This window comes from Camellia sinensis, chromosome 1 (genome assembly GCF_055761805.1).
Source record: "Camellia sinensis isolate YWXY chromosome 1, ASM5576180v1, whole genome shotgun sequence".
Taxonomy (NCBI): domain Eukaryota; kingdom Viridiplantae; phylum Streptophyta; class Magnoliopsida; order Ericales; family Theaceae; genus Camellia; species Camellia sinensis.
Window position 1 is genome coordinate 76,195,269 of NC_138961.1, and position 25,797 is coordinate 76,221,065.

Below are 25,797 nucleotides of genomic sequence, written 5' to 3' on the forward strand. Positions count from 1 at the left end.
AGATTTGGACTCTTTGGTTCAGATTAAGAACCGTGACACAAATCGAGTCCGAACTGTAGTAGCACGGGGCCCACGCGGGCGCGTCTACAGTTTCTGGCGACTCCACTGGGGAATTTAGAGAGCTTGACTTGAACTCGTGATATCCTGTTTTGATCTTATTTATGTGTTTCTTTGCATTGCATGTGCATTGGTGCGCCTAGGAACACAGTGTTTGCCATCTGCCATTCCTGAACGGTTTGCCGGAGGCTTGTCTTGTCAAGGCATGTCCATAAGGCTGACCGGCTATGGGCTCTGACAGTATGGGAACACAAACCCCGGTTTACCGGGGCACCCTTTTTGACCATTCAACCTAGTGCATATCGAAATCCATAGTGACCATTCCAAACTAGGACAGGTTGCTCACCCGATGTTAGGTTGCTTGAAACCGCTGTGTGCGTAGTGAAACCCTAGCTCCTGACAAAATAGGACAGGAAAACCCTACCCCAACATAGGGGTGTTTTGGCTCTCTTACTTGCTATGTGCTTTTAGAGTGTATCTCTACAGGAATGCATATACCAGTTTACAAGTCTGGACATCAGGCCTGTGGGCTTCAGCATCAGTATTTGGGGAATCAGTTTTACCCAAGGGTATCAGTTTACAGGCAGATATTTGGGAAACAGTGATCAGTATTGGGTACATTCATCCTAGTATGCTCAAATCTGTTCCAGTGAAATTAGGCTGAGATGCTCTCTGTTTTCCCTTTTGCAAGGTAGTCCTAGAACCATAGCTTCAGAAGGCTCCGATATCCCCCGAGGTTCATCAGACTTGTGCTGATAGACTTTGTCAGGTCAGAGATTCAGTTCAAGGTTAATCAGGGCTAGAGAAGGCTAGTCAGGCACAGACCACCAGTACAACAGCTACCAGATCAGTGATCTTTGAGCAGTCAGGCTGAGATTTCCGAACTTATTGCTGACACAGATATACCGGTTGCTTAGTTAGATTAAAACAGTATGTCAAGTCTGGAAGAGATGGTGCGCCAACTCCAGGATAGTATGAAAGCCATGCAGCAAGACGCTGTCCGTCAAGCGGAATTCGCCAAATAACAGGCCGTGGCCATAACCCAACAGGCAGAGACAATTGCCAGATTGGAGCAGCAAACTGGAGTATCTACTTCACACCAGGCTCCTCCCCCACCAAGAGTTCCCATACTCGGGGAGGCAACCCATGTCCAGAATGATACGGACATTCCAGTCGGGCCAGCTCCACCCCCGATTCTGCCTCAACTCTCCAAGGCACCCACTCTTATCAACCAATCAGATTCTCCCTTCGAGCCCGAGGTGGAGCCCGTGGCATTAAAAATGCACAAGCTTGAAAAGCTGTTCAAGAAATCTCAAGGTGTGAAGTCCATTCCGGACATTGGAGACGGATACACTGACGCAGCCGTGACGCTGCCAGATCGGTTTAAGATGCCACAAATTGATCGTTTTGACGGGTCTGGGGATCCCATGGTGCACCTACGACTATTTTCAGACGTCCTAAGGCCAATGGGCCTCACTAGACTGCAGAAGCTATCTTTATTTGGCCGGACCCTGTCGGGTGTAGCGGCCGCATGGTATGCCAAATTGGAGGATGACGTCAAGAGAAGTTGGGATGAGATGGCTGAGGCCTTCGTCGCACAATATTCATACAATACACAAATCGAGATTACGACCCGTGATCTTGAGACGACGAGGCAGGAGCCTAAGGAGAGCTTCTCAGAATTCGTGGCCCGCTGGAGAGCCAAGGCCTCAATGATGACCATTAGGCCAACAGATAAGGATCAAATACGGATGATTGTGCGCAATCTCCAGCTTAAGCTAATGCAGAGAATGATTGTAATCCCCTTTCCCACTTTCTCAGATTTACACGATATGGGGGTACAAATCGAAGATGCAATGAGGCAAGGTCTGTTTGACCAGGATAAGGAGCAGCCCAGGAGGGCATTTTCCCGCAATTCTAATACGACCACCAGTGGTGATGCAGTTTCAAGATCTTCTGAAGTAGACATGGTTACCACCACTGCATCAAAAACAGCCACCCCATTCACCGGTGCATCCGGAAGTAGCTCACAAAAAATGAAATATCCACCTCGAGTCAAGAGGGTCTTCACTCCACTTCATATGCGTTTGTCAAAGGCTCTAGAGGTCTTACTCTGGGAAGGACATCTGAAACCGTTGGAACAACGGCCCCTACCCGATCCTATCCCTGCAAAGCATGACCAGACTAAGTACTGCGCGTACCACCAACAAACCGGTCATGAGACCGATAGCTGCTTTCGTCTGCGCCATGATGTACAGGATTTGTTTGACAACAAGGTCATTGCCGCACCAGCTCAGTAAAGTCTATCACCACTGGATCAGTGAACTCGAGGGATAGTACGAATATGTGATCAAGGGATGAACCACCTGTGGGCGGCACTCAGTTTACTCTAGATGTGGCGTTTGGCACGCACTGTTTCGAGCATTTTGCGAATGCTAGTTTTTGTGTTTTCTGACTAGGGTATTGGGTCAGTCTTCTTAATTTGTATTTAGTCAGTCTTTTCATACTGAGTCAGTCGGGTCTGTCTTGTTGTATCGAGTCAGTCCTGTTTTGTTAAAGTCGGGTGATTCCGGGGGTGTTACTTCGGATATCACTATTTTGCTTTGTGTTTGTCCTTTTGAGTCTGTTTCTGCCAGGGAGCCAGTTGTGCCAACAGATTGGAATGAACAGCAGTGATTTTCACACTCTTGTGTTTGTTTCTGCCGTGTGCCAGTTGTGCCAGAAATTCTAAACGAGATGACAATATTTGACTAGAAGCTATGCCTTTTCTGTGCCTTGAAGTCATTGTAATGACCTAAGCTTTTCAAAACCTTTTTGAACACTGCGGTGATAAAAATGAAAAGGAAGGAATTCTTCAGATTTTGCAAAATTTGATCAAACTGAGGGAAAGAGAGGCATGCTAAGCCCTTAATGAGTGAGATCATGTTTGTTAATGTGAGTACTGAGAAGGATCCTGGCTTGATCCAGATTGGTCCCACACTGTCTTCGGCGCGAGCGATTTGTCGCTTTCTTAAAAACTTTCGAAAAATGTTTTGCGCAGTCCTGTGAAGACTTGTGTGGAATCGCTCTTGAGATTGTGCAGCCTAGGATCGCTCTCAGCCTCAAGATTCTGTCCATTTGTTTTCAAACCTCGGACTTAAATTCAGAATGTTCAATGGTCAACCGCCATATGAGGCCTGTGTGGCTAGATTCGAAGCAGCCCTCGGACAAGAGGCACCAAAGTCAGATCAAGAAGATTAGACCTCATCAGAAGAAGCTTGCAAAGCTAGAACAGAAGTACCCTTCAAACTAGGGGCAAAGATGTCAGACGTGCTCGAAGAGCCGAAGATGAGTCCTCTTGCAAATCAACAGCCACTCTCTTGGATACGGATGGCTTCAAAACCCTAAAACCATTTGGCATGGATTTGCGACACTTTTACCCTTTGAGAGGCTCGCTGGGCCGAAAACCCAGAAGGGCGACCCAGGCAAAAGTTAGAGCAAGAGAAAAATACAAAAAAGGAAAAAATGCAAAGAAAAGAACAAAAAAGAAAATCAAAAAAAAGGAAATGAAATGAAAAGAAATGAAAAGAATTGAAAAGAAAAGAAAAACAAAGCTCGCAAGGTCGAAAACCCGCATCGGGCGCCTTGACAAAAGTTAGAGCCTAAAAAGGAGAGGTTAAATACCCGAGTGTACCTTAACCCCGAACTACGTAAGGCTTGATTCCCATCTTTGGGATACGTAGGCAACTTCATCTTGAAGTCCAGCCCTAAAACACTTCAAATTCAACTGTGTCCATGTAATGGTTTTGATCATCTTTGCCTTCTCTGTATCCGAGAGTTCGGTTGTCATCGTTACTCTAAGGATTGATTGCAATGCGCTACGATGCCATCCAAACAAGGGACAACTTTCCGTTGCCATACAGTGTGCCGCGGTGCCATTCAAACAAGGGGCAACTTTCCGTTGCCATGCAGCTCTCTTCGAGCAAGAGGGCAATTTTTGTCCAAATCCGAGGTTGTGCGTCTCAAGAGTGGGTTCCGTGCTTGTTAAGCATTGGCCGTTTGCAAAAATAGTTTTCGAGAATTTTTACTGAAGCTGACTACTTTTCTCGAAAATTGTTCCATCATTTCCAAAAACTGGACCATTTCTTGGACCCAAAAAAGGAAAATTTTCAGTGCTCATAGTCTGACTTGCATGATTTTCAAATCAAAAATCGAACAAGCATGTTAATCTAACTTTCATGTTGGTCAAAATTGTTTTAAAACCAAAATAAAAAATGGTCAAAATAATGAACTAGGGGCACAGTTGAGTCAGGCTTCCTGTCTTTTCCCTGTTGTCAATGCATTTGCCAGAAAGGGCACCCGACCTGCCAAGAAGGGCACAACTGAAGTCAACAACAAAGGGCTAAAAGCTCTTCCATCCTCCAAGCAACGAGGAATCAAGCTAAGTGCGAAGCACGAACTGGAATGGGGCGAGATGTTCCACTCCCTCATCTGGGCAGATCTAACCGCGTCCAAACTTCCCAGCAGGGCATCATCAATCGATGTTAGCTGCAGATTTGCTACACACCCAGTTGTAGCACAACCCCTTTATGGGAGAAACTTACTGTTGTGAAAAAGAGTCTGGTAAAATACCAGGGGCAAGAGCCCACAATTTCCAGCTTATCCATCAACCACCTAGGGGAGGGATGGAAAATGAGAGATTAAAGAATAGAGAGATGTGCGCTGAGAGAAAAAGCGAGAAAAGGGTTTTGAGAGAAAAATCGAGCTTGAGAGCCGAGTGATGTGAGAATCACAAATAAGAAAGGGTGGGAATAATACCCGGTGAAACAGGCTCCCTGTGCACGTCTGTATGTCGTGTCTTTTGTTTTGTTTGTCTCGATTCTTGCTTTGAGTCGTTCCGAGCGTGTCTCGACGTGTTTAGGTTGTTTACCTTTTGTTTTCCGTTGTTGAGTCTTTCTCGCTGTGTTCAGTCGTAGGCTCAATACCTGGCCGAAAACTCATCTCTAAATTTCAAAAATAAATCGTTTTGTGCTCAGAGTGCTGTGCCATCCTTCACGTTTGTGCAAAACAAGATTCTTTTTTCCATAAAACTGTAGGGTCCACCCCCGATAAATGTGAACGGTGAAACCAGGACCTAGCTGAAGCTATGATGGTTCCAGACTGCAAAGCAAAGGCAAAAGAGCGAAAATCGAAGTATCTGAGTTTGTGTCAACTTCAGAAAATTCCGTGATTGTACTCCGGACGTACCTCTTCAGGGCCTTGTCAATGCTCCGAAATATGAGTGTACCTCTACCTCAGGCACAAGATCAATCCTGCTTCAAGGTTATGCACTCTTCCACTTACATTGTTATGCATCCACTTCACTTGCATTGTAATGCATTATACCTATCAAGTTTCTTCCTCAGTCATGCACGATATTGTATGCACGGTTCATTCGAAGAAGCTCCGTTTTAAGGTCATTCACTTTTGTGTATCAATCACACACACTCACTTTAGTGTATCAATCACACTTCATTCGCTTAGTGTATCAATCATGCTTCAGTTACGCTCTCATTCATATAGTGTATCTGTCACACTTCATTTGCCTTAGTGTATCAATCACACTTCATTTGCCTTAGTGTATCAATCATACTTCACTCGTTTTGTGTATCTATCACACACATTCTCGTTTTTTGTATCACACTTTTAGTGTATCAATCACACTTCATCGATTTAGTGTATCAATCACACTCTGTTCACTAAGTGCATCTATCACACTTCGTGTTCACTTTTAGTGTATCAATCACACTCTGTTCACATAGTGCATCTATCACACTTTGTGTTCACTTTTAGTGTATCAATCACACTCTATTCACATAGTGCATCTATCACACTTTGTGTTCCCTTTTAGTATATCTATCATACTTGTTCACACTGTGCATCTATCACACTTTGTGTTCACTTTTAGTGTATCAATCACACTCTGTTCACATAGTGCATCTATCACACTTTGTGTTCACTTTTAGTGTATCAATCACACTCTGTTCACATAGTGCATCTATCACACTTTGTGTTCATTTTCAGTATATCTATCATACTTGCTCACTAAGTGCATCTATCACACTTCGTGTTCGCTTTCAGTATATCTATCATACTTTGTTCACTTAGTGCATCTATCACACTTTGTGTTCACCTTTCAGTATATCTATCATACTTGTTCACTTAGTGCATCTATCACACTTTGTGTTCACACTTTGTGTATCTATCACACTATGCTCACCATACTCGCTTAGTGTATCTATCACACGCTCACACTTTGCTTCATATAGTGTATCCATCACACTCGCTTCACCTTTTATGTATCTATCACACTATGCTCACTTTGTGTATCTATCACACGTTCACTTTGTGTATCCATCACACGCTCCCTTTGTGCATCCACCACACACGGTTGCTTAGTGTATCTATCACATATTTGCTCAGTGTATCCATCACACTTGTTTCGCTTTGTGTATCTATCACACTACGCTTACCTAGTGTATCCATCACACTCTCTTCACTTTTGTGTATCTATCACGCATGTTTGTCCACTTAGTGTATCTATCACGCTTCGTTCACTTTTGTGTATCTAACGCACATGTTCGTGAGAATTGCATAATTCTCTTACATCCTTTCTGCATGAGATGTAGTTTGGTTCATGTCTACTTGCTGGCATAGCATTTGCTTAAAATGTTGCATTTATTTTGCATAATTGCTTCATCACAGCTACATTCGCGCTATTTTGCGTATCGCACTGTTTTGTGCAGTTTACATTCGCGCTATTTTGCGCACCTCACTTGTACTTGTTAGTACATTGCATTGTTTTGAACTTTCAAAACCGGCTTCGCGTAGCGTATAAGTCCAACTTTCAAAACTGGCTTCGCGTGACGTATAAGTCCAATTATCAAAGTCTTCCTGCATATCATTTGCATCCTGCCCCTGAACTACGCTGGTTTGATTCCTTGCAAAGGGATACGTAGGCAGCCTGTGGGCACAACCATTTATTTTTCGGTATTTTGTTTGTTTGTCCAAGTCTTCGGCCTTGTCAAAAATGGGTCATCTCTGGGCTTTGACATTCACTCCCGTCATTGTTATGACTTTCGAGTTCTGTCAAAGAGGGGCAACTGTAGACACCCCATTTTTGACCGCCCTTAAGACTTGGGCACCACTGATGGTTTGCTCGGTGTTGAGAGATGTGCAGGGCAAAAAAATTAGTTTCTTCGGCTAGAAGAGAGGCAAATCTTTCAAAACACTTTATTTAGGGTTTTGGAGTTGAAGAAAAGAGGAAAGGAGAGGAGAAAACTAGTTTGGGAGAAGTTCGACATGAATCCGGGTAGAAGCGAGTCGAGCAGCCCTCGCTGAATCGGGCTTATCTATCTGTACACTTGGATTTTAGCTATGGGGCCACCACCATCAGAAAGCTTACTTCCGGGGCTTCATTTTGCAGTCAAGAATCTCTTAGAGCGAAGTCCGGGTGGGGGAGATATGATCAGTTGAAGTCGGGCATCATCCCGGTTGGATCGAATCTGCGCGGCTTCACGGAAAAGGGCATAACTTTTTGCATAGAAAGCATTTTAATGCAAGGTTTGCGCCATTGGAAAGCTAACTTCCGGGGCTTCAATTTCGAGACCCACTGGCCATTTTTTGACATTGGAATCATCTATCGGCAATCTATTTTGCCGACCGGCAAAATGTTATGCCGACCGGCACTTTATTTTGGCCGACGACCAAATTTTCTGGCCGGTTTGCACCATTTGCACCCTCCAAGCATGGTGCATGCCAGCTGTGCCAGCTGGGATGCACAGACCCTACTCCACGTGCATATATGTGGCCATTTTGCACCCTTTGCACACCCTTTGGCCCCTTTTCTTGCACCCTTTGCTCAAGGCTTCTTGAGGAAGCCTTGACCCCTTGTCTTGGCTTCCTCAAGAAGCCTACCAGCTGTCCAAGCTTCTCCAATAAGCCTTGAACCCCTTTGACCCCTTTCCCTTGACTTAGCTTGTAAGTTAAGTGTTTTCCTTGCCTTATATAAGCACCTCTCCTCCTCCTTTGTTAGGGTTGGATTCTTGGAACAAAAAACCAGAGATATATAGATATATCTGATATATACATACATATATCCATATACCTCCCTCTATCTCTCCCATTCAACCATCAAACACCCTTGTTCTTGGGCTATTTCTTCATCAACTCATAGCACAAGGCATCCAACGCCTATTCCAGCAGCTTGAGGCTGTCCTCCAGAGGTTAAAAGCTCCCAAACTTGGTCCAAGAGGTGTTGGTTTGCTGGTCTTCAAGGGTGAGTCTTCATCTTCCCTTTTCTAGCCTTTTCTTGCTTCATATCTAAGCCATAGTTTCTTGCACTTTTGGGCTCCGACCCAAACTTCAAATCATCATATTTTGAGGTCCTCTTCATGTTTGATTGAGGACCTCTTGCTGTTTGAGGATAGTAGCTAGCACTTCCTTCATTAGCCCTCTTTATGCCATAATTTTGCGTAATATTTTTGGCTTGCGTGTGATCTGTTTTAGAGGCTGATGTAAACTGAAAATAGGCTTATTTTGAGCCCCTCTTCAACATTGAAGAAGGGTTCAACACTGTTTGGGACTTCCATGTTATACTTGCCTTTATATTCTCTTTTTGGTCCCCATTTTTGCATGCCTTGGCAGCCCCTGATGTTGCTGTTTTTGGACTTTGGTCCGAACTAAAAAAAGCCATATTTTGACCCCCTTGTCATGTTTTATTAAGGGTCTTTTGCTGTTTGATGAATGTTTTGCATACTTGCTTCTTTGGCCACCTTTTGGCCCATTTCTTGCATAAGAGCTTAGCCCTACCCATGTTTGTTTTTGGGGCTTTTACAGTTCTGTAAATGTGCATATTTTGGGTCCCTCTTCAATGTTGTTGAAGGGCCCTAACCTCTTTGGAGTTAGCAGCTGTGAGTTGCTTCATAATCGCATGTTTAGGGCCGTTTTTGTATGCCATTTTAGCCCCATCTTTGCTTGCTGTTTGGCCATGCCATAAACTGTAAAACGGCTTATCTCAGGGCTGCCTTGCTTCTTTCTTCATGCTCCATGTCCATATTATGCATGCTTTGTATAGCTGTAAGGCATTTCGGGTGCCAAAAGTCCATGTTTCGGGACTATTCCATGCATCGGGTGTGTTTTCGCCTCATTTCGGGGCTGTTTTCCCCCACATTTCAGTGCTAAAATCCCATTGGCATGTTTGCATATCATTTTTCATGCCATTGCATTGCATATGCCATTGCCTCGATTTGCGTGCCCGTGCGCACGCATTTCGAGGCGCTTCATTTTCTTCCATTGGCCACTATTTTGGGCCTAACTAGAGCTGCCTAATTCATGTTTAAGACCGTCCTTGGCTTATTTGCATGCATCATCTTGCATGTTTGCTTGTATCGGCATGTTGCATCCTTACCTCGTATGCCTAAGTTGCATTGCATCTTGCATGCATCACCTTGCCTCTTGAGATGAGTATGATAGAGGTTAGGCCTTCTTGTGTGTTTATTTGGCTTGCATGCATTTTGAAATTGAAGTTGCACACTTCATTCTTTGGGCCATCATGCATTTAAAATGCGTGATTGGTGGTCCGAGAATCGGGGCACATCCTCCTTTGAGTCATTAACATGATAAGGAATGTGATTGGTGCATAAATTGTTTGAATTGCATTTCCATGCTTTGCTTTGCCCTCTGCTGCTGTGAGTTGCAGGTTCTGCAGGAATTCATTGCCGGCCGGCAGTATTTAGTGCCGACCGGCAGTCAATCGATGGCCGGTGGATCTATTTTGTGCCGGTGACTAAATGATACTGCCGGTGGAAATTCTGCTCAGCCGATGATATCCCCCAGTGTCCTGAGAGGAATCCCTGAGACTTTGGCAGTTTTCAGAGGAGCAGAGCAGGGAAAACAGAGGCAAACTATGCATGGCAGTGCGATTCCGAGCCAATCCCGAGCATGCGTTGCATCTGGCCCTCGCCCCGAGGCGGTTTACTGTTTTTATTTAGTTTAGTTAATTTGTTAATTGATTAAGCAATTTGTAATATTTAATTAGCTTGCGTAGTTAATTAATTTGTATTATTATTTTGGTCCCTCCGAGTGAGGGCGTATTTGTAATAAGTGTGCGTGCGTGTGGTATATGTCTTCCAACCCCCACTTCTTTCTCCCTTTTATTTACCTGCTTATGATGGTAGATTAGGGCACATTTATTTTAGCATACCTTATGCTATGCATGCGTGCATCCATACATTTGTACTGCATGCATTAGGCTCGGTACATCACGCTAATTGCATTCGTACTTCAATTCAAAAATTGACTATGTGATAGTTGATCGCATTTCATATGCCATGCTTAGGTTAGCCGAGCCCGCCTAGATTGCATTTTTGCATGTGATGCATTAGCCATTTTTTTAACATGAACTAGGATCATGCATATGATTACTGACTAGTTTCTGTTTTGGCTCGGAGTACTAGGTAAGCTTTTATGCTTTAGCATATTGCATGCGTGTGAGTGTTGCCATGACAGTATGATTACCATGAGGCTAGCTGCTTATGTGATATAACTGCTTGAATGCCTGTGGATGGAGGTTGAATTACCTAAATTGGAATAATGCATTAAAACTGCGAGTTTTAAGCCAACTAGATAGTGGCAAAATCATCTTTTCTAAAAGCCCACTTGAGGGTGGTAAAATCTGCATTTTAGCCTACTTGCGAGTAGCAAACCATTTTCAAAAACAAACATGAAATGTTTTGTTCCAATTTGGGCGATTTGGTCTATACTTGTTTGCTGCGTGCATAACATAGTAATTCTAGGCTAATAATTGGGATAAGAACACGTAAAGTTTTCAAAAACGGATATCACGGTTAGTAGAGGCCGGTCTTCGGATCGGGCGAAAGGGGGTGCTCATAGCTGACCTTCCCCGATCGTACCTAAGCTCCCGAGCCGAGACAACTCCGGTGATGACGGACATGTGGCCTTCGGCACCGAGTCAGGGTTTCCTAAATTCTCCCATAAAAAAATATTTAGGTGGCGACTCTGTATCTGGCAAAGCAGTCCATGTTTGGCACTACTTTTTCAAAAATCTGTTTCTCAAAACGATTCGCCAGATTTGGACTCTTTGGTTCAGATTAAGAACCGTGACACAAATCGAGTCCGAATTGTAGTAGCACGGGGCCCACGCGGGCGCGTCTACAATGCTTTACTTACATGTGTTTATGCCTCAACAGCATTGTTATGCACTCCTTGCTTGCGTTGTCGCGCATGTTCTACAAGCATTGTTATGCCTGTTTCAGTTGCATTGTTTTGCATCCCTTCTGCATTGTTATGCGTCACACTTAGGTTGCATTGTTATGCACCCCTTGCTTGCATTGTCGCGCATGCCCTCCTTGCATTGTTGCTCTTGTTTCAAATTGCATTGTTTTGCATCCCTTCCGCATTGTTATGTGTCACACTTAGGTTGCATTGTCATGCACTCCTTCACTTGCGTTGTCACGCACTTTTCCTTGCATTGCTATGCATGTTTCTAACGATGTTGTACATGTTAAGTTTCTTTCTTTTGCAGGAACGATATTGTATGTACGGTTCATTTGAAGATGGAACGACCAGACGAGCCAGACAGTATTGTATGTACTCCGCGTGAGACGTAGCAGGATGTGTATAATTCTCCTACATCCTTTCTGCATGAAATGTGGTTTGATTCTTATTCGCTTGCTTAAACTGTTGTAGGTTATGCTTCATTACAGGTCTCTCTGCATGATCATAAGTTATGCTCGGCTTTGTGCATGTCCTTTGCATCTTGCCCCTTCCTGCGGGCGCATATCTTTGTTATCTTGTATGCTTGTCCAAGTCTTCAGCCTTGTCGAAATTGGGTGGTCTTTGGGCTCTGAAATTCACTCCCGTCATTGTTATGGCTTTCGAGTTCTGTCAAAGAGGGGCAACTGTAGACACCCCATTTTTGACCGTCCTCAAGACTTGGATGTCATCGTTTGAACACTCGATGATCATCTATGCTCGTGTTCGTTTTGAGTTCCCGGAGGTCTCGGCCACGCGTCTTGCCTCAAGATCTCTCAACTTGACTGTTTTGTGCTTGGTTATGGACCAAGCACTTGTGGTTTTGCTTTTAAGGGAAGAGGGTGGCTTGTTGGCCATTTCCTCAACCCATCGGCCAAGGCATGAAGCCATCGGCCCTTTTTTCATGCCATCGCCCAAAAGGTGCTGGCCGATTGGCACTGTTTTCGATTGACCGACCACCTTTGTTGGTCAATCGGCCATATTTTCCGGCCGACCACTTTCCATCTGCTTATGGCAGATATTTTATGCCAGCTATCACAGCTGGCATACACATTTCATTCCCTCCATACACGTGTATGGAGGGATTTGCACCTTGTGTTAGCTTCTTCAAGAAGCGTTGGAATTGGATTCCTATAAGAAGGGAGCTCTTCCTCCCTTCTCAAGGGTTAGAAAAAATCTGAGGAGAAGTTATATATCTATCTATCTCTATATCTCCCTCTCTCTACATTTGTCTGTGCATTTGTGTTCTAAAGTGCATTTTGTCCATACTTTTGCACTAGAACACCTAGAGTTACACCATCCTTGTGTGCTGAGGTACTAGGAGGTTGGTTTTAAGGTTCTTGAGCTAGTTTTGATCAGAGAGAGTTGCTGGTCTTGTGTTCTTGAAGTTGTTCTTCAAAGGTGAGATTCTAAACTTTAGATTCCCCATTCTTGCTTAAGCCTTTACACATACTTCTATATTGTTTCAAGCTTGACTCTAAACAACAAAACGTTCTGATTTTGTATGCTTGTTATGGTTTCTTAAGGTCACTTTTTCGTTGCGGGTTGTCTACCCCCTCTTAGGCCTTGTTTGGCCTTGTTTTGTGCCTTTACTTTTGAGCTTTGGGATCATCTTATTTTGACCTTCCCACCACTGAAATCCAGAGGATTTTTAGTGGTGGAGAAGTGGTTTTGGAGTCTTGTATAGGAGGGGGACACCCCTCTCTCCTTATGTCTCATATGCTTGTGTTGTTGGCTTATAAGAGTAGCATGTTTACTTAGCATGTCTTGGTTCTATTTCAGCACTTTTTAGTGACTTTTAGAACCTGCCGTAACTCTATTCCATGTTGGTTTGATGGCATCTTGCATGCTTCACATACTTGTAGAGTAATCTTGCATGTTTGCATAACACACATCTTGTGTTTGGAGCACTATTCTTGCATGTTTTGGCTCGATTCCAAGGAGCTTTCCCTCATGTTTTACCATGATTAAACTATGTTTGGTGTTGTCTTGGTCATGCACGCATTGTTTTGCATAGTCTTGGTTCATTCTAGCTTGTAAGTTTTGTGCCTTGAGTTCATTAGCATGTGTTACTTAAAGTATTTTCATGATTTGGCATCATGTGAAATGTAATTTTAGTCCATGTTTCATGGTCACACACTTGCATTTATCACCTATTCCATGTTTCGGATAGTTTGTGTTTCATGCCTTATGAATAGGTCATTGTGCATGCCATCATACTTAGGCCTTTGGGATGCCATCTAAGTGGGATTTTGGGCTCATTCTAACATGCCATAACTCTGATTTTATTGGCCTAAGTCATGCCATGTTTGGTTGTAATAGGTGTAGTGCAATTGCCCCTTTTGGCCCTGTATGCGTCTTGTTTTGTGCTCACCTTTCTAGCATGTTTTGGCCTCATCCCATGCATGTTCTAGCCTTGTTTTGGACTGACTTGGGACTGTTTTGGGTCACCTTGGTCCTTTGGGGCTTGGTTGATATGGCCATGGTTCAAGTACCTTGGCTAGCTTTGAACTTGAAGTCCATTAGCATGCCGTGCTTGTGTTATGTGTTTTATTTCGCATCACTCTTAACAAAATTTCAGAGCTTACGGTGTCACCATACTACCATGATTGTCACCCCTTGCTCATGTTTGGGTGTTGTGACCTTATCCCTTAACTCTTAGACCATTGCATGTACATGCTCATTGTGCATTTCATTCTATCACTTTATCATTTTGGCCACTGTTTTGGTGTGGCTGAGGCCTATCCATTTTCAGTGTAAGTCCATGGATCATGCGGTTTGTGTGTCGTTGCATACTTATCGCATTGCATGTTGTCGTATCCTTGTTGTTGGTATTGTTGTCGCATGCCCATTACCTGGCATGTTTGTACGTTCAGGTTGCATTTTGCATGCTTGCTAGTTTGCATTTTGTCACATGCTTGACTAGGTTGCATTGCATTGCATTTGCCATGCTCATGTTACATTGCCTTGCATTTCCATGTTGTATTGTACTTGGGTGCATGCATTGCATTGTGTTTGGTTTGGGGTATCAAACCAAATATGGGGAACGAGGAACGTTCATACTTGAAGTGACAAAACATGCCTCAATCCTCGGTCATCGACGCTCTTGATCAAGCATGATAGAGTTCTAGTCATTCATATGTTTTTTTTTGTCACATTCATTCCACATTGATTTGCACACTTGGCTCCTTTGGCCATCATGCATTGAAATGCATGATTGATGGCCCGAGGGTCGAGAACCATACTCCCTTGAGTTCATGACATGATAGGGAGGGTGTTTGTGCGCACATTGCCTTGAAAACGCATTGCCATGCTCTGTTTGTCCTCTGCTGCAGCAAACGGCATTCTGCAGGGAGAGATGGTTGGTCGGCCATCTTTAGTGCCGGCCGGCTACCAATTTATAGCTGAGGGCTCCATTAGTGGTCGATGACTAGTTCCCCTTGGCCGATGGCCTTTCCGCTTGGCTGATGGCCTCTCAAATCACCTAGAAGGTGATTCAGAAGCATCCTTGAGACTTGCACAGTTTTCAGAGGTGCAGAGTAGTGTAAACTGAGGCAGCATGAGCATGGCGATAGATTTCCGAGCGGAGCCGAGCATGCATGCATTTGTCCCTCTTTCCGAGGCCTCTTTACCGCTTTAGTAGCTTAATTAATTTGTTTAATTAGTTAAGTGTTGTGTAATAATTAATTAGCTAGTCAGTTAGTTAATTAGTCAATTTGTATTATTCTTTCGGGCCCTCCGTCGAGTGGGCGGATTTTGTAATAAGTGTGCGTGAGTGTGTGAATGTCTTCCAACCCCACGTTTTTCTCCCTTTTACTTACCTGTTTTTGATGGTTAGTTTAGGGTCATTTTCAATTAGCATCCTTATGCTATGCATGTTTGCATCATTCATCTGTCTTCTATGCACCGGGCTCGGCGCATCATACAATCTGCATTGTATTTCAATACCAAGTTGAATACATGTATCAATTGTTGCATTTCACATGACATTTTAGAATAGTCGAGCCTACTTCTAGTTGCATTTTGTATGTGTTCCATTATCCATCTTAACATGAACTAGGATCATGCATTGATTACTAACTAGTTTTTGTTTTGGCTCGGAATACTCGGTGAGTGTTTATGCTTTAGCATCCTTGCATGAGTGTGAGTGTTGCCATGGTAGCATGCTTGCCATGAGGCTATTTGCTTATGTGATATAACTGCCTGAATGCCTGTGGGTGAAGGTTGGATTACTTGAATTGTAACAATTCATTGAAATGCGAGTTTTAAGCCCACCTGAGAGTGGCAAAATCATGTTTTCTAAGCCCACTTGAGGGTGGCAAATCCACGTCTTAGCCTACTTGCGATTAGCACTTTCAAACCATTTTCAAATAAACCAACATGAAATGTTTTGTTCCAATTTAGGCGATCTAGTATATAGTTGTGTGTTGTGCACATCACAAAGTAAATTCTAGCTAATAAACCGGAATTAGAACGCATATGGTTTCGAAAACAAAATATGATGTTTAGTACAAGCCGATCTTTGATCGGGGGAGCGGGGGTGCTCATAGATGACCTTCCCCTACCGTACCCAAGTTCTCGAGCGGAGGCAACTTTGGTGATGACGGACACGTGGCCTTAGGCACGAGCCACAGTTTCCTAAATTCCCCCTAAAATAAAATATTTAGGTGGCGTCTCTGTATCTGGCAAAGCAGTCCATGTTTGACACTTCTTTCTTAAAAATCAGTTTTCCAAAATAATTTGCCGAATTTGGACTCTTTGGTGATTTATCGGTCTCGCATTGCACTTTGCAGGATTAGATTCAGAACCGTGACATTTTAGTCTGAACTGTAGCATGAAGCCCTCAAGGCACGTCTACAGTGGTCTACGACTAAAAAAAGTGGTCTACAGACCTCTCTCTCCCTCCAGGCAAGGTGAACAAGGCATGGTCTACAAACCAAGCCAAAACACCGAGAGTTCAGAGGCCCGGAGGCAAGGCACTCAACCGAAAACTCTGGAAACTAGAAATGAGCACAAACATACGCGATCATCGAGCGTTTAATCGATGATGTCTGAGTCTTAAGGTCAGTCAAAAATTAGGTGTCTACAGTTGCCCCTCTTTGACAGAACTCGAAAGTCAAGAAGTGAGGGGAGTAAATGTCAAAGATTAGAGACGACCCATTTTTGACAAGGCCGAAGACTTAGACAAACATGCAAGATAACAAACAGATGCGCCCGCAGGCAGGAGCAAAATGCAAATGACATGTACAATGCCGAACATAACAATGCAAATGATATACAATGCAATAAAATAATCAAACCATAAGCAGTGCAAAACCATACAAATATCATAAAGGGATGGTGATGCAAAATCAAACTACGTTTAACACAGAAAAGGTGCCGAAAACCTCAAACCACAACTCTCTTAGTGGGATAGGTGTGTGCATAGGCAGAACTATGTGTTTCGCAGAAAGAATATAAGTAATTGGGTGGCATGATACAAGTGAGGAATGATCTGCTAGGGAAAGACCGTGATCCTACATGCTGAATACAACAAACTATAATGCAATGGATGCAATGGATGGAGTGAATAAGGCACCTGGCCAAACCACATCTTGCCTAGAAAAGGCATAGACACAAAACAGACCACGTCTAACACGGAAAAGGTGCCGACACCCTCAGACCACAATTCTCTTAATGAAATAGGCACGTACACATAATCACAGAGCCATGCTTCAGCGAAGGAAATGGTATGGGCACATGCCGGACTAGGCTTAACATGGAAAGATACAGGTGATAAAATAGATAATGTTGTAAATGCATGCGATAAATGCTATGCACAATGCAATGTAATTAGCTAAAATGCAATGTAGCTGGGAAGTGAAAGTACCTTCTAGGGGCATTTGGCGATGACTCACCTCATGCTGCTGGGGATCTTTCGCTTCTGCATCTTGATTGAACCATAGGTACTACTTTTCTCCCTAGCTATGGTCGCAGCTTTCCCTATTCTCCAATAGAGGGATAGACTAAGTTGGTTCAGTCTCCAGAATCGAGGCGCATACCCGCTACCTCAACCTATGGGGCTTCCATACAGATTTCAAGTCGGGGATACACCCTGGGTATTTAAACCAGACTTTAGTCTCGGAAATCCCGAACCTTTGCATTCTAGGCATGAGCCATTTGAACTCTAGTTTCCACCGTCTCAGTTGATCTCTTAGGAACTTACCGCAAACACAGGCAGGTGGCTATACCAGACCACCAGAAGTCGTTCGGGCACGACAAACACCAAAGGAATTGTACCTTTAGAGGATTTAAGGTCTCCTAGACCAAAGAGTGCACAAGATAGTGCAAATGAAGATGAAATGCACTAGACGTGTGCGATGCACGAGACATCGTGAACAATTTGAAATGCACTTGACAGTGTGATGCAGAGTGAATGCACAAAATAGTGCGATGCAGGGTGTGCACAAGACAGTGCTATGACAAAGGGTGCGCAAGACAGCGTGAGCAATGCGATGCACTAACAAGTTGTAGACACCCCATTTTTGACCGTCCTTAAGACTTGGACGTCATCGTTTGAACACTCGATGATTACCGTTGTTTGTGTTCGTCTTGAGTTCTCGGAGGTTTCGACTATGCGCCTTACCTCAAGACCTCTTGACTTGTTTGTTTTGTGTTTGGTTTTGCACCAAACACTTGTGGTTTTGCTTCTGAGGGTGGGAAGTAGCTTGTAGGCCATCCCCACACCTCACCGACCATGGCTTGAGGCCACCGGCCTTGTTTCCTTGCCACCGGCCATTAGTGATGGCCGGTCGGCACTATTGATGGTCGGTCGACATTGTGTTTGGTCAGCCGGCCACTATTTCTGATCAATCGGCCACTTTTCCTGGCCGAGACCTTTTCTTGAGGGAGCTTGACCCTTTTGAACCTTTTTTAGCTTCTCCAAGAAGCTTGAACCTTTTAAGCTTCTCCAAGAAGCTTGACCCTTTTTTTTAGCTTCTCCAAGAAGCTTGATCCTTTTTTTTAGCTTCTTGAAGAAGCTTGAACCTCTTGACCCCTTTGCCTAGCTTCCCCAAGAAGCTTGGCCCTTTTGCTCCAAGCTTCTAAGAGAAGCTTGGCCTTTTTGCTCAAAGCTTCTAAGAGAAGCTTTGCCCCCTTGGTTTCTCTATAAAAAGAGGGCCTCTCCTCCCCTTTTAAGGGTTAGAAAAATTAGATATATATGATATATATATCACTCCCTCTCTATATCTCCCTCTCTCTCTACATTTGTGTGGGTTAGAGGGTCCAAAAGGGTCTTGTTCTTGGCCTATTGCACACCACTTCATAGCCACACACTTCCATCATCACTTGGAGGTTCTTGGAGCTTGTTTTCACAGGTTGAGGGTTGCATTTTTGGGTCTAAAGGCTGTTGGTTCTTGCTGGTCTTCAAAGGTAACCCCTTTTCCCTCTTTATTCCCCGTTTTTGTACACCCTTTTAGCCTGTCTTTTTTGAGGATTTTGGATTTGTGTATAACATAAAAAAGTTCTGCTTTTTTGTGTTTAAGATACTTCATTAACGTCACTTTTGTGTTTGGTGTCGTTTACCCCCTCTTAGGCCTTGCTTGGCCCCATTTTGTGCTATTTTTGGTGAGCTTCGGGACCACCTTGTTTGGGCCTCCTCACCACTGAAATCTTGAGGGATTTCAGTGGTGAGGATGGTGGTTTAAGGTCCTAAGAAGGAGAGGACCATCCCCTCTCGTTGTTGTCTTCAAAAAGTGCCATTTTAGCCTCATGTGTGAGCAACATTTGTAAGTTCATGTTGGCCATGTCTTAAGTGTTATTTGTACTTATTTTTCCATGATATAGCACTATTTTTACTTAGTTTAGACACACCATGCTTGCTTTGCATACTTGTCTTGTAATGCCATGAAATTGCCTTAACATGTGCCTAGCATTTAGACCACCATGCTTGCATGTTTTGGGTTAGCTTTGTGAAGCTTTTATGCATGTTTTAGTGTGCTTAAGGTCTATTTTTGGTCATTTGGTTCATCCATGCTTTGCTTTGTGTAGCTACAATGCAATCTCCCTTGTAGGCCTTGAGTGTTGACCCCCCTAGCATGCTTTACTTGCTTTGTTTCAGTGGTTTGGAACCACTTATCATGCCATTTCAGTCCTTATAGCATGCTTGTATGCTTGCATTTGATGTTCCTTTAATGCTTTAAGAGGTTGGTATCTTATGCTCCATGTTTGGCCCCTTTTGTATGTTTCAATGTATAGGCCATTTAGATGCCATCTAGGTGTGTCTTTAACCTTAATTTGGCATGATTTGGGACTGTTTTGATTCACTTTGATCATTTTCTTCATGTGTCATATGATCATAGTTTAAGTCCTTGGGCTTGGATGCATGCTTTGCTTGCATTGGTAGGTTGATTTGGCATCATCTTCGACATGTTTTTCAAAGCTTATCATGTATGCTATGTGCCAATGTTTGCCCCTTTTAAGTGTGCTTGAAAGTTGCTTCTATATGCTTAGGTATTCAACCATGTTTGCATGCAGGTTTGTATGCTTAGGTACTTAGCTCATGACATTTTGTTGCATGTTTAAATGGTGTTGCATTTGGCATGCATTTCTTGCTAAGTTTCCTAACATGTTACATGCCTTGCATGTGTGCATGGTTAAGATTACACTTTGCATGTTTGCTAACTTGCATACTTGTCCTCATGTTCATGTTGCATACTTAGCCTCCATGCCTCGGTTGCATTGCATAGAGCATGCATGCTTTGCCTCTTGAATCGTGTATGATAGAGGTTGGGCTTTATGTGTTTAATTAGTTTGCATGTCATTTGAAATCAAAATGCACAACTTGGTTTGTTGGGCCATCACGCATTGAAATGCGCGATTGGTGGTCCGAGGGCCAAGCACCATCCTCCTTTGAGTCATAAACATGATAAGGAGTGTAGTTGGTGCAAACGTTGCTTGAAATGCATTGCCATGCCATGTTTTGCCCTCTACTGCGGTCAAAACAGATTCTGCAGAAAGATTTGGCCGACCGGCCATATTCAGTGCCGACCGGCCATCCATCCGTGGCCGATATCTCAATCAGAGGCCGATGGTCATTCTCCATGGCCGGTGGGAAATCCCCTTAGCCGGTGATGTTCCGAAGCATTTAGAGAAGCAACCCTAGGACTTGTACAGTCTTCAGAGGACGATAACAGTCAAAGTGGAGGCAACTTGTGCATGGCTGTGACTTTCCGAGCGGAACCGCGCATTCATTGCATGGGGCCCTCTTCCCAAGGCTGTTTACTATTTTCCTAGATTAGTTAATTTGCTTAACTAGTTAACAGACTGTAATAATTAGTTAGCTCGTAGTTAATTAATTGTATTATTCTTTTGGTCCCTCCGAGCGAGGGCGAATTTGTAATAAGTGTGGGTGCGTGTGTGCATGTCTTCCAATCCCCACTTCTTTCTCCCTTTTACTTACCTGCTTTCGATGGTTAGTATTAGGGCATATTTAATTTAGCATACCTTATGCTATGCATGCGTGCATCCATACATTTTTCTTGCATGTATCGGGCTCGGCGCATCATACTAACTGTATTGTACTTCAATTCCAAGTTGAATACGTGTTAGTTGTATCATCATCATATGCCATCTTAGAATAGCCGAGCCTGTCTAGATTGCATCTTTGCATGTGTTGCACTAGCCATTTTAACATGAACTAGGATCATGCATGTGATTACTAACTAGTTTCTGTTTTGGCTTGGAGTACTCTGTAAGTTCTATGCTTTAGCATCCTTGCATGCGTGTGAGTGTTGCCATGACAGCATGATTACCATGAGGCTAGCTGCTTATGTGATATAACTGCTTGAGTGCCTGTGGGTGGAGGTCGAATTACCTAAATTGGAATAATGCATTAAAATTGTGAGTTTTAAGCCCACTAGATAGTGGCAAAACCATCTTTTCTAAAAGCCCACTCGAGGGTGGCAAAACTTACATTTTAGCCTACTTGCGAGTAGCAAACCATTTTCAAAACGAACATGTAATGTTTTGTTCCAATTTAGGCGATTTGGTCTATACTTGTTTGCTGCGCGCATAACATAGTAATTCTAGGCTAATAAATGGAATAAGAACACATAACATTTTCAAAAACGGATATCACGATTAGTAGAGGCCGATCTTCGGATCGGGCGAGAGGGGGTGCTCATAGCTGACCTTCCCCAATCGTACCCAAGTTCCCAAGCCGAGGCAACTTTGGTCATGACGGACACGTGGCCTTTGGCACCGAGTCAGGGTTTCCTAAATTCCCCCATAAAAAAAATATTTAGGTGGCGACTCTGTATCTGGCAAAGCAGTCCATGTTTGGCACTTCTTTCAAAAATCTGTTTTCTCAAAACGATTTGCCGGATTTGGGCTCTTTGGTTCAGATTAAGAACCGTGACAATTCGAGAGTCCGAACTGTAGTGAGCCCAAATGAACAGAACGGGACTCATCCTCCCAGGGCATTCAGGGACGTCTACACAAGTGCAGGTAAGATGCGGACGAAAGCAAGGACATTGCAATGCACTAACAAGTGCAGGTAAGGTGCGCACGAAAGTGCAAACAATGCGATGCACTAACAAGTGCAGGTAAGGTGCGCAAGAAAGCGCGAACAATGCCATGCACTAACAAGTGCAGGTAAGGTGCGCACGAAAGCGTGAACAAGTTCAATGCAAAAGATACAAGCATTTTCCATACAAGATGAAAGCATGTAATGAAATGCATAGGATAGTGCGATGCGCAAGAAAGCGCGAGTGTAAACTGCACAAAACGGTGCAATGCGCAAGAAAGTGCGAGTGTAAACTGCACAAAACGGTGCGATGCGCAAGAAAGCATGAGTGTAACTGCACAAAACGGTGCGATGCGCAAGAAAGCGCGAATGTAAACCGCACAAAACAGTGCAATGCGCAAAAAAGTGCGAGTGTAAATGCAGGATTTTAAGGTCTCCTAGACCAGAGATTGCACAAGACAATGCGAGTGAGACACAAAGTGTAAGTGCACAAAACAGTGCGAGTGAGATACAATGCACAAGAAAGTGCGAGGAAGGTACACAAAAGAAGTGCGATAAAATGCATCTTCTATGCAAGTAAGGTGCACAAAAAAGTGCGATAAAATGCATGTGTCTATGCCAATGAGGTGCATTTTCTATGCGAAAGATACGAGCATTTTCTATGCAAGTATGGAAGCGTGCATTTTCTATGCAAAAGATACGAGCATTTTCTATGCAAGTATGGGGGCATTTTCTATGCATGAAACAAGAACATATTCCATGCAATATTGAAAGCATATTCTATGCATGAGACATGCAAAGCATATTCTATGCAAAATTGATAGCAAGCATATTCTATGCAAGAGATAGGCATATTATATGCAACATTGAAAGCATATTCTATGAAATATTGAAAGCATATTCTATGCAGAAACGAAAGCAAGCATATTCTATGCATGAATCATAATGATGCGCGGCACGCATGCAACAAAAGTGTATGTGAAAGTGCACATTCTACCTAGTGCATATCGAAATCCATAGTGACCATTCCAAACTAGGGCAGGTTGCTTACCCGATATTAGGTTGTTTGAAACCGCTGTGTGCATAGTGAAACCCTAGCTCCTGACAAAATAGGACAGGGAAACCCTACCCCAACATAGGGGTGTCTTGGCTCTCATTTGTTTGCTATGTGCTTTTAGAGTGTATCTCTATAGGGAATGCGCATAACAGTTTGCAAGTCTGAGTATCAGGCTTGTGGGCATCAACATCAGTATTTGGGGAATCAGTTTTACCCGAGGGTATCAATTTTGGGACAAATATTTGGGGAACAGTTATTAGTATTGAGTACAGTCGTTCTGCTATCCGTTACAGTGAAATTAAGCTGAGATGCTGTCTGTTTTCTCTTTTGCAAGGTAGTCCTGGAACTATAGCTTCAGAAGGCTCCACTATTCCCCAAGTACAATGGACTTATGCTGATAGACTTTGTCGGGTCAGAGATTCAGTTCAAGGGCAATCAGTGTTCCTTTCCCGGAGGCAGGGTAAAAACGCCAGTCAGGCACAGATCATCAGTTCAACAGTCTTCGAATCAGCGGTCATTATCCATCTCACCTGTGTGCAGTTGGGTTGAGATATCAGTTTTTTACCTCAGGGAGATATACCGGTTGCTCAATTAGACCAGGACAATATGTCGAATCTGGAAGAGATGGTGCGCCAACTCTAGGATAGTATGAAAGCCATGCAGCAAGACGCTGCCCATCAAGCGAAATTTGCCAAACAACAGGCCGCGACTATAGCCCAGCAGGCAGAGACAATTGCCAGGTTAGAGCAGCAAACTGGAGTATCTACTTCACACCAAGCTCCTCCCACACCAAGAGTTCCCATACTCGGGGAGGCAACCCACGACCAGGATGATACGGACATTCCAGTCGGGCCAGCTCCGCCCCCGGTTCTACCCCAGCTTTCCAAAGCACGAACCAACCTATCGGATTCCCCTTTTACATTCAAGGTGGATCCCACAGCACTAAAGGTGAGTAAACTGGAAAAGCTATTCAAGAAGTCTCAAGGAGCTCAATCCATTCCGGACATAGAGGATGGTTATACCGACTCAGTGGTGACATTACCGGATCGGTTCAAGATGCCACATATCGATCGATTCGATGGATCTGGAGACCCAATGGTTCACCTCCAACTATTTTCTGATATCCTGAGACCAATGGGTTTGACCACAGCCCAGAAGCTGTCACTATTCGGCCGAACCATGTCTAGGATAGCCACAATCTGGTATGCGAAATTGGAGAACTCTGTGAAACAGAATTGGGAAGAGATGGCTGGGGCCTTCACTGCTCAATACTCCTACAACACACAGATTGAGGTCACAACTCGTGATCTTGAAGTCACCCGCCAAGAACCAAAGGAGGGTTTTTCAGAGTTTGTGGCAAGGTGGAGAGCAAAGGCCTCGATGATGGCTACAAGGCCTTCTGACAAAGACCAGATAAGGATGGTTGTGCGCAACCTCCAACACAAACTGATGCAGAAAATGATCGTGCTCCCCTTCCCTACCTTTTCAGATCTGCATAAGATGGGAGTACAGATCGAGGATGCTATGAAGCAGGGCCTCATTGACCAGGAGAAGGAGCAGCCCAGGAGGGCGTTTACCTGCAGTTCGAATGCAACCACCGGTGGTGACGCAGCTACTAGGACCTCAGACGTGGGCATGGTCGCCACCACTACACCAAGCGCAGCCACCCCCTTTGTTGGTGCATCCACTTCAAACCCCCGAACTTCAGACTATCTACCCCGAGGCAAGAGGGTTTTCACCCCACTTTTTATGCCTTTGTCTAAAGCTCTAGGGGTCCTACTCAGGAAAGGACATCTGAAACCGTTAGAACAACGGCTTCTACCTGATCCTCTCCCTGCAAAGCATGACCCAACTAAGTACTGTGCTTTTCATCAACAAACCAGTCATGACACCGACAGCTGCGTCCATCTCCGCCACGAGATACAAAATCTAATTGACAATGAGGTCATCGCCGCACCAAGCTCTGCAAAGTCTATCGGCACCTGATCAGTGAACTTGTGGGGGATAATGTGACTTTACGAGCAGGGGATGAACCACCTGCGGGCGGCACTCAGTTTACTCCAGATGTGGCGTTTGGCACGCACTGTTTTAAGCATTTGCGAATGCTAGTTTTGTACTTTCTGACTTGGGTATTGGGTCAGTCTTGTCATTTTGTTTTGAGTTAGTCTTTTCATACTGAGTCAGTCAGGTCTGTCTTGTTGTATTGAGTCTGTCCTGTTTTGTTAGAGTCGGGTGATTTCGGGGGTGTTACCTCGGACATCAGTTGCTTGTTTTGTGTTTTACTTTTTTCTTTCTTTTGAGTTTGTTTCTGCCAAGGAGCCAGTTATACCAACAGATTTGAATGAACAGTAGTGATTTTCACACTCTTGTGTTTGCTTCTGCCTTGCGCCAATTGTGCCAGAAGTTTTGAATGAAACGACAGTACTTTTCACCTGCTCTTTTGTGCCTTGAACTCATTGCATTGACCTAAGTTTTCTTAAAACCATTTGAAACATTGTGATAAAAACGAAGAGGAAAGAATTCCTCGGGTTTTGCAAAATTTGATCAATTGAGAGAAAGAGAGGCATGCTAAGCCCTTAATGAATGAAATCATGCTTGTCAGCGTGAGTACTGGGAAGGACACTGGCTTGATCCAGATCGGTTCCACACCATCTTCGGCCCGAGCGATTTGTCACTTTCTTAAAAACTTTCAAAAACAAATGTTTTGCGCGGCCTTGTGAAGACCTGTGTGGAATCGCTCTTGAGATTGTGCAGCCTAGGATCGCTCTCAGCCTCAAGATTCAACCCGTCCATTTTCGAACTTTGAACCCGTTCAGAAAGTTCAACGGTCAACCGCCATGTGAGGTCCGTGTGGCCAGATTAGAAGCAGCCCTCGAACAAGAGGCAC